This window comes from Macrobrachium nipponense, chromosome 36 (assembly GCF_015104395.2).
Source record: "Macrobrachium nipponense isolate FS-2020 chromosome 36, ASM1510439v2, whole genome shotgun sequence".
Classification (NCBI taxonomy): Eukaryota; Metazoa; Arthropoda; class Malacostraca; order Decapoda; family Palaemonidae; genus Macrobrachium; species Macrobrachium nipponense.
In genome coordinates this window covers 28,309,301-28,320,385 of record NC_087220.1, presented here as the reverse complement: position 1 = coordinate 28,320,385, position 11,085 = coordinate 28,309,301, and positions in this window count along the sequence as shown.

The following is an 11,085-nucleotide window of genomic DNA, read 5'->3' as shown; positions in this document are numbered from 1 at the left end:
GGACTGTGATAGAGCAAACAAAAAAAAAAAAAAAAAAAAAAATAATAATAATAATATAATTTCTCTTAGTAAGAAATAGCAATAGTATTTAGGCACACTATCTTCAATAGAACAGTTCGTGACACTAGGGAGACTGCATATGAGGAACCTACAGTTGTTCCTCAGGGCGAACTGGAACAGAAAGAAGTTTCTGGACTCTTTTTATGTTCCATATCACACAAAAATAAAGAAGGACCTGCAATGGTGGAAGTTCAGAGACAGACTTGTAGAAGGGAGATCTCTCCACCCGCTGAGCCCCAACCTAGTGTTCTTTTCAGTATCAGGCATTTGGAATGCACAACAAAAACAGTGGCATATAAATTGGAAGGAATTGACTGCCATCCACTGGGGATTGTTAAAGTTTGCGGAGACGAAGTTCGCAACAAAGTAGTGGCGATACATTCGGACAGTACGACAGCGCTCTCGTACATAAGAAAACAAGGAGGGACACACTCATTTTCTCTTTGCAAGATGGCAAGAATCCTGCTGTTATGGACGAATTGGAATCATACCACATTAATAACAAGGTTCGTTCAGGGGAAATTCAATGTACTCGCGGACGAACTAAGCCGCAGGAAACAAGTCCTTCACACGGAATGGATGATGAACCTATTGGTATGCCTCGAATTGTGGAAACTCTGGGGTAAACCAATGATAGATCTGTTTACCACAGCAAGAAACCATTGTCTCCTTCTTTACTGTTCACCAGCCCAAGACCCGAAAACATGGGGGACAGATGCGATGCTTATGGATTGGTCGAACAAGGACTTGTATGCCTTTCCTCCATTCAAGATGGTGAGAGAAGTCGTCAACAACTTTAAGCCAAGCTGGCTCAGTACAGCCTCACTGACAAGGCAAACCGGTGCTCCTGTATCAACAAGAGCACAATACAGAGTGCTGTGTAATGATACTAGACCTACCGTCGATTGTTCAGACACATGATTACAACTGGACTGACAAGGTGGTGTCTCAGTCATGTACTGGATTACCGGGCAATCCTCTACTACATCAGGATCATCAGTGGCCAAGCCTTCAGCATCAGGCGATCGAGCTTCTACTTCCGCCTTATGCCCCAGAATCATGTCAGCTGGAGGAACGTAATTCTGAACCGTTCCTACTGTAGCCCTTCTTTGCTTAACTCTTGTGATTTTGAGGTAGTCCTCTAAGTGATCTAATGAGCTAATCCTTACATTCTTTACACCTCTGTATGACATGCATTGCACTTCCCTACAGCTAAAACAAAAGGAATGTCTGTCATTTAAGGGTACTCATCCTTCGATACACTAGCACAGGAATGAAGCATGCCAACATCTCAACCAGCAGCTGTTGGAGGCAAGGCTGATGAAGCAGAGTTTGAGCTAAGGATTTTCTTGATGAGGCTTGACCATCTCCTCCCGCCGATAACAGAGAAGTTCCAAAAACATTCGAAATACGAAAGGCAAGGATATCAAAACCCTATCAAGGCCTCGGTAAACACTGTGAGGGTCGGGCTAAATGACCAAAAGTTTGTTGGGAGCAGGAATACTTCCGGCTCTCCACACGAACAGAGAACAGTTGAGAAGATGGGCCTGTGGGGGCCAGTATTTGCACCAGCTTTGCAAATGGTAACACAGGTAACTCAAATATGTGGGGATATAGTTCAGGCTGGTCAGTGACCAGGGCTAATTCAGGTGTTCAGGAAGTGTAATGCAATAACTACATCTCTGTCATGAGAAATGTCGAAAGACTCTTCGTTTGGGTCATCATCACTGGACAGATTAACTCTATGCTGAGAACTAGTTACAAAATTCTTTAATGCCTTGCTCGCAACCAAGCAAAACTGCAAACTTAATCTATCAACACAATGACAGTTTGTTTTCTGCCAGGATTTCAAATATGCATCTATAGTTTCAAAATTCATTTTAGCAATACAGTACTACTCATAAATGTGTATCCACACCACCAGTTTTATAAACACCCTGGTGTTCCAGTGCTTGGTTCTGTCCAACAGCCCTAACAGATGCTGAAGGGGAAACCAAGTTTACAGCAATGCAATTGAAACCCAAGAGCTGCCAATAGCAGCAAACAGTTTGGAATAGCTGGTGATAGTTCTGCAAGCCAGTACAAACCACCCGTCAGTGGCAGGAAATTGCATCCTATGTGTCTCAACATGGGAAGAGGTTTCAGAGGGAACCAGTTCTCTACTAGAAAGGGGCAGTCGCTCTCCAAAAGGTCTAAGGTGGGTATAAAATGATCAATAGGGGTAAACACCACTCTCATGGCAGCTCCAGTGACTGATGCCTACAATTACCCACAAAAATGAAGACTTACAACCAAATCACTGAAGCCCAGCATGCTACAAAGCCAGCAAACAAAGCATGTAACCTGGAGGTGATGGCATCACATTGTAAGACTGATCAAAACCCAAAATTCATTCCTAAAAAGTGTTCATCATTTAATATTTGTCCAAGATAAAGAAAGGTGAAACAGAAAATAAAACAGAATCAACACAGGCCCAGTTTTAGCCTGGATGCTCTGAACTTTTTGATTTGATTTATAAACTCCTCTAGTGATACTGCAGCAACTACCTTGGTAAAAAAAAAAAAAAAAAAAAAAAAAAAAAAAAAAAAAAAAAAAAAAAAAAAAAACTACACCAATACCTCTGCCCAGTTCTTCACTGCACCACACAAATCCTAACTGCATTGAAGAACTGGGCTTACAATATGGGATATAGAAAAGCCATTCTAGAGCATACTGAATTTAGGGATGAAATCCATTATACAAATTTGCATACCAAGTACTTTTACAATCTAAATAAATGACTGTAGTTGGACGGTACAGTAATTGTTAGTTCTATACTGATAACAGATATGTTCATCAGTAAACTGGCTAAGTATATACTGTATTTGAATACATTTGCACATCCAACTCCATTTACTGCTGATTTTAAGTCATCACTTTAAATTTTCTAATTGTTTGTTTGTTCATATGGTGTTTTTATGTTGCATGGAACCAGAGGCTATTCAGCAATGGGACCAACGGCTTCACGTGATCTCCGAACCACGTCGGAAGTGAACTTCTATCACCAGAAATACACATCTCTCACTCCTCAATGGAATGGCTGAGAATCAAACTCGTGACCACCGAGGTGGGACGCCAACACCATACCAACCACGCCACTAAGGCCCCTATTAAATTTTCTAATGAACTTCATTGTGATATGTGGTCTAGGAATTTGGTCCCAACTACACTTTTCTTCATAGCAGTTTTACAGCAGCAAGAAGCTTTTGATAGACACACACACACACACAAGGAGGAGCAGTGGCATTATCCACTTCACACATTTTTTTACCACGGACATTAATATCCACATGTCTTGTCTGAAAAGGTTTCAGGATCTTGCACCACACCTATCAGTTACATTCTAAAAGAAACTAAAGCTTATTCTTGCAGATGCTTGAGTACGGTAGCATATCTCAGACTGCTCTCTTCTAAAATTCATGGAAAACTAGTAGTAATGTTCTAAAGGTTCCAGAACATATTTGAATACCCAATGCAGTGGACAGCTAACCCTATCAGTTTGGATTCACAAACTGATGTGTGTAGCTTGTAGGCACAGACCAGTCTGTACTTCCACAGGGATTATTACCACTGTAATGTTACATAGCCAGATATGATGCTAAGACAAAGCACACCATTCATGATCATGCATGTGCATAAGTACACATGCATTCACTCATCAATGGACATTCCATACAACATTAATAGTAAATTACAAATAAAATTCTCAGCAACTGTCACATATTCTTATGATGTGAATGTGAAAAGTTTGAATAGACAACTAATTTGCAGTATTGTCTTAATCACTACGGAGAAACGCTTATGAAACATGAGTCAGCATCTGTGATATATGGCAATGAAATATTCAGCTGGTCCTTGGGTTGACCAATTTCATGAAATTTCGGCTGTCAAGCCAAGTACCAGAGCACTTCATCCATTCAGTGCTTGAGATGCTGAAAAGAGGAAGTTAGAGTGGGTGCAACTTATTGTCTCTTTTTCAGATCACAAAAGAAATATCATTAACACAGCATTAAATGGTTTTAAGTGATAATCAGGAACGAACCTTTAGAGCAATGTAGTATGCAAGTGTGAGCGCCCTTTCTGATAGGTACCTTATTGCTCTTATTGGTAGTGAACTCTGATGCTGGCTTGCTCATGTCTGCAATGTAAATGATCGCTGTAATGGCGGTTCTCATGAAGTTTGATTGACGTTATTGGTGCTCCCTGTGCATCAAGTTACGGTGCCGTAAGTGCCATCAACAATGCTAACGACAAGCATAAGCATTAAGTTAACTGCAACATCAAAATACGCCGCCGTAAGTGCCTTAAAGCATTGATAACGGGGACACACCAACTTACAGTGGGTAATCAACTTATGGCGATGGGCTGGCATTACAGAATCCTTGTTAGAGGCATACAAACTACTAAACAGTATAACATTACATATTCAGGCTAACTGAAACAAAGGACAGCTAATTTACCTCATTAACAATTCTCTTATTTATATCTAAAGCAGATTATTATTATTAATAGGGCTTAGTTTTTCCAGACCTCTGAGTCTTAAGTGACTCTTCTCGGGCTGGTTCTCAGTGATTAATCCTGAGAAGTAAAAAATAATAAATAAATAAAAAATACACTTTATTTAAGAAACCTGTCTTATTTTAAAAATTATGATGTTCATTGAAAAATCTTTGCTTTCAGAGAGAATATTTTTCATTTATTAATTCCGTAGATAAATTGATTTTTGTAGGGTCCAATTTGGGCATTCAACAAAAATATGCTGCACTGTCATGGATGTTTGACATCTATTACATTTTATTGGGTCAGTAATGTGGTGTCGTCATCAAGTGACCATACGAGAATCTTGTGTGTCCTATACGGAGTCTTGCTAGGATCACCTCTTTTGATCTTTCTTTTTGTGAGGATGTCCTCCATGCATACACTTCAGTTTTTATAGTTTTAAGTTTATTTGTGGTTGGCACTAAGGCCCATTCTCTTTTCCAATCTTGGTATATCAATGGTTTGACAGATGTTATCCAGTCTGACACTGAGGCATGTGTAACTGTTGGAGGGATAGTGCAAGCTAATTTGGCAGCAGAGTCTGCATTTTCATTTTCTTTTATTCCCACGTGTGCTGGAATCCAACATACTTCTGTTGATAATCCTGATTGGAGGAGTTGATGAATTTTTATTTGTATTTCTTGTACTATTTGGTTTACTGATTTATACTGTCTTATAGCATCTATAGCACTACGTGAGTCACTGAAAATAACAGAGACACTTGCTTTTTCCTCAGATATCATATCAAGAGCCATTTGTATGGCCGTGACTGCAGCAGTAAATATTAATGATATTAAAGGTAGGCTTCTTTTGATTAACATATTTTTCGAATATGCAGATGCTCCTACTCCAACATTAATTTTGGAGCCGTCTGTATATACTATGAATTTGTCTCCTTTTCTTTTAATGTGCTCCAAAGCATGTTGGCGGCACATTTCTGTAAGACAGGGAGGTACATATTTTTATTATTTTAACATCCATGGTGGTGACAATTCTATAGTGGCTAAAAAATTGGATTTTTGTTATGTAAGTTCATTAGGTATTTATTTGGGAAAGAGCTAGTACATTGAACTTCTGCTTCTGGATTATAATGTTGAAAGCAGTCAGCTGCAGGAAATGATCCTGCTTGTAGTGAAAGACGTCGTATTGTTATTAAATTACGGTGGTGTTTCAAGAGCAACACACCTGCCTCTACCAGCTTGTTGGGGACGATCGGAATGCTCCTGTGCACAATCGCACTGCATCGAGAGTTTTGAATGCAGAATCTGAGGAGGATGAATATATTGGACAGCAGTTCTCTATTATGGATAAGACTGTTGCCTTATATATCATTAATAAAATGTCTCGCTTTGCTCCCCAATTAGTGTGTGATAACTTTTTCAATATGGCAAGGGCTTTGATGCCCTTGGCTTTAATGTATTTGATGTGCTCTTTCCAATTTAAATGTTGATCCAATATCACTCCTAGATATTCTATTTTTGTACAAAATTGTATTTCAGTGCTATAAAGGTGAAGTTCTATTGTTTGGTTCTTCATCCATCTTTTGTCTTTGTAGCAGAAGGTGATTGCTTTTGTTTTATCAGTTGAAAATTTAAACCAACTGAATTCGTCCAACTACATATATTTGAAATGGCAGTAAGTATTGAGAACTCTCTGAGCATGTCTCAAATTGCTACTCGTATAGTAAATGACAGTCATCAAAAACTCTTTTTTACACCACTTGGCAAATTTATAGTAATGGCATTAATTGCTAAAGCAAACGATGTACAGCTCAAGACACTACCTTGAGGGATTCTTTTCCTCCAGTTTATAGGTTACTGATTACGAATTTTCAACTCTTACTTGAAAAGTTGTGTTTGTTAAAAAGTTCTTAATGAATATTGGTAAGTGGCCTCTTAGTCCCTTGGGGTGGACTTTTTGCATGATGTTATGTTTCCATGTTGCGACGCATGCTTTTTCTATATAAAAAAAATATAGCTACGTACTGTTAATCTTTTTTGTTCAAAGCCTTTTTTGATGATCCTCTAAATTTGTTAAGGGGTCTAGGGTTGATCTGCCAGCTATTGAACCTGATTGTTTTGGTGTTAAAATGGATTCTTTGGTTATTACATATGTTACTTGTGCATTAACCATTTTTTCCTAAGATTTTGCATAAGCAGCTTGTTAGGGATATCGGTCCATAATCGGATGGATTACTTGCATCCTTTCCTGGTTTATTTATTGGAATTATTATGGCATGTTTCCATTTATCAAAGACACGTTTTAGCCAGGTACTATAATAAAATTTTAATAAATATGATTTAGCTATAGGAGCTAATTTTTTTTATCATTTCAAATTATATTTTATCATATCATGGTGTGGAGGGATGACATGAATTGATGGCATTATCTAGTTCATCCATGTTGAAAATATAATTATATTCCAGGTCTTCAAGTTTCAAAATTGAATACTATATTTTCTTTTTGTTTTCTGATATTTTGAAAATGTATATCTAGGCTAGAGTAAGCACTGATGTTTTCAAAATGCTTTCCAATTATATTTGATATTTCATAAGTATCATGGCATATTTCTCCATTTAAAAGTATTGCACTTCTTGGAGGTCTTATATGTTTTCCATTGATTTTCCTTATCTTTTGCCAGATATCACTTGTGGATGTGTTTGAAGAAATGTTTGAGACATATTCTTTCCATGATGCAACTTTTTCAGCTATTACTGTTTTTCTAAATTTGGCTGTATATTTGTTTATAGTGGTTTAATGTGGTTAATTGTTATGTTTGTTATAACTATTTTGTTTAATAGATTTATATTATAGGGCATTTTGTTGAGTGATTTAAGGCGAGTTTTGAGTCTGTTAAGATTGCGGCCCAATATACGTTTTATTTTACATAAGGTTGGATTCCACCCTGGGACAGGGATTTTGTGGAATGTGATTTGGTTTTTGGAATGCTTTTATCTGCAGCACTTATTATGAAATTTGAGGATTCACATATAGCATTGTGATCTTCGTTATGTGGGAATGGTGGTATGTTTCGAGTGCATAGGAAATATTTATCCCAATTAGCTTTTTGGATATTATATCTTGTAGGTGGCAATATTTTGATATTACTCAAGTAGTTCAGAATGATTATGAAATGGTCACTTGTGTATGAATCATCTAGGACATTCCATTCAAATTTCTCGGCTACATCATTTGAACATAATTGAAGTCAATTGAGGAAAAGGTTAGGTGTGCATCTGAAAAATATGTTGGAACTTCACTTTCATTGAGACAACACAGGTTGTGTTTCATTATATAGTTTTTTCTATATTAGTTCCGGATATGTCAGTGGGGTTATTAGTATCCCATAATGGATTGTGTGCATTAAATTCTCCTACTATAAGTAGGGGTTCCTGTATACTTTTGCAAATAAGTTCAAAAAAATCACTAAAATTTGCACTGAAATTTTGTTGGTTATATAAATTACAAATAGCGATTTTACTTTTGTCAGGTATATACATTTTAATAGCTGTTATTTGATATGGCATAGATGGTATGTCGAAAGGTTCATATGTTATGCTATTATGAACGTATAGTATAGCTGTGCCTAATTTTCCACTGTCAGTTGGTGAATAACAGGCAATTTTATAGTGTTGGATATTTGTAGGCTTACTTCCTATATGTTGTAGACATATGCACATTGGGTTGTGGTCTCGTATGATTCTTTGTAATTCACCCAGACGTAGTCGGGTTAAGAAGCCATTTATATTCCATTGAATAATTCATATTCCATTATTGGAAGGAATTGGTGTTAAATTCTGTAAATTGATTGCCGATTTTACTTTGCCTCGTAGTTTATATGCATTTGAATTTATTTGTGGTTTTAAATCGTTGTATTTGTATGTTGGTTATTAGAATCAGCAGTTGTTTGTTTTTCATAATTGAATATTAATAATTAAATATTAATAAGTTTATTTTTTATTTTGTAATTTCCTTCTTGTATTTTAAGGATTCAGAACATAATTCGTTCTCATGTTGATGTGTTAAAGGGCATTTCCTCTGTCTTGGTAGTTAGTTGGTTATATGCAGAGCCGTATCTCTTCATACGGCTCTAGTTGTATGTACTTACAAAGCAATTTCCGGTTTTGTAATTCTATTGGTCCTTTTCTGTAGTGACGACGACTGTTGGTTTGAGGAGTTATTTGTTTTGTTGTTGTTCATAGAATATTTGGGTCTTGTGGATGGTTGGGGAGTGATAGTTACATTTTGGTTTTGTTTAATGGTATGATTTCCATTAGTAATATTTGATGGGAATTGTAGAGTGATTAATTGATTCTTGACTGTCCAGATGTTTGATTGGGATTGAGGGTAATTATGTATTTCCACTTGTGATAAGTTTGCACCTTATTTATATTATTTTGTTGTTTGTTATTAATGTGATCGATATTTAGATTGAAAGAGTGGCTTTTAGAAGGATTACTGACTCCTATTACTTTTAGCTCGAGTCTAGCTTCTTTGACTGACATTCCTGTTCTATTCATCAACAACTGGAGCTCTGTGTTGTATTGATAAAAGGAGCATTCCTTGGATTTTGCGTGATGGGATTGTCCACAGTTAATACATTTTGCAGATTTACTTTTCCAGTTAGTAATATGGGTGTCTGATGCACACACTGCTTTGTTATGGCATTTTTTGTGTGTGCCCGGACTATGAGCATTAAGTGCACTGAAATGGTTTTGGTATAAATGGACGGACCTCTCTATTTTGTCCAAGAATTTTGATTCTGAGTGGGAGATGTTGGCCTGTAAATTTTATTTTTGCAATATTATTTTGTTTATTTTTATCTTTCCTACTTGTTTGTTTGTCAACGGGACCAACGGCTTTATGTGACTTCCGAACCACGTCAAGAGTGAACTTCTATCACCAGAAATACATAACTCTCACTCCTCAATGGAATGGCCGAGAATCGAACCCGCGACCACCGAGGTGGGAAGCAAACACCAAACTAACCACGCCACTGAGGCGCTCAAGTATATTATTGTATCTTAACTTAAGGGAGTCAAGAATCGTTTTCCTTTTCTTTAATATATCGGCATTCCATTTCTTGTGTTGGACATATATTCAATAATTTGTTTTCTAGTATTGCAGTTATCTGGTCCAAAAAGATGATCAAAATGCACCGGTGTTGGATTAAGACGATAATTTCTATTTCGCTTTGGACCTTTTGCCTTATGTGGGTTATCTGTGTATCAGATTTGTTTCCTTTCTCTGTTACATATGGTTCCTTGCAGAAGCCAGGTACTATGTCGTACCTCTAAGTAAATGGGGATACAATCCACAATGAAGTAAAATCCTCTTGTAGTTTAAAATATATATTCTTGTACAGGATTAAAGCTTTCGACCATCAACTGTGGTCTTGTTCACTTTAGTGAACAAGACCACAGTTGATGGTTTAAAATATATATTCTTGTACAGGATTAAAGCTTTCGACCATCAACTGTGGTCTTGTTCACTTTAGTGAACAAGACCACAGTTGATGGTCGAAAGCTTTAATCCTGTACAAGAATATATATTTTAAACTACAAGAGGATTTTACTTCATTGTGGATTGTATCCCCATATGGTTCCTTGTTATTATGTTTGTATCTTCTGATTGATTTTTACATTTTTGTATAATTTCTATGGGCTCTGCTGGGAGTTTAGGATCTTATAATTTATTTGGAACTGGATGTTCCTTTGCTGCATTATTATTTTGAACTGACTGAGGGAGATTCAGGGATAAATTTCCAGTGGTCATCAACTGTGCCGAATTTTGTCCATCAAGGGGCCCAGGGGTACTAATAACTTTATTCGTATTTATCATACAAAATTAGAGACAAAAAAAAAATAAATAAAAAATAGTAATACAATTTGAAAAAATATCATTGGCTTTTTGTGAGGTTAAATCTTCCGCCAAAGGCACAAGTGAGAAATGACTACCAAATGTCCGCATCCCTACCCTACCCCAAAAGGGGCTGGCATAACATGATTAGTATGGCCCAAGTGTAAGCAATACCTGCTTGGTAGGACTAAGAGTATTACGAAATACAATTATCCCCATCCTAACCACGTCATGGGCAAACCGGACAGAATGCCGAGAGTTCTATCCCTAGAACCAGGGACCCCATGGAATCCGTGGTCCACCTCCACAGAATAGTTCCGCCTGGAAAACCAGGTCCGAACATTGTTGGGTAGATGATGAATCTACCACATTTCCCACTATTTAGCTTCGGATTTAACTTCAATCCAAGTTATATGTTTTTTTATTTATTAGATATTGAAAATTTTGACAAAAGTGGAAAAATCCACAGATTTTATTCCAAAAATATATAATGTCATATGGGACTCTTGGGTTCGAACCTGGGAAGAAATTCCTGAGGTTCGAGAGCCCCCTCACCATGTCAAGGTGGTCCCATAATGAGGGGGAACT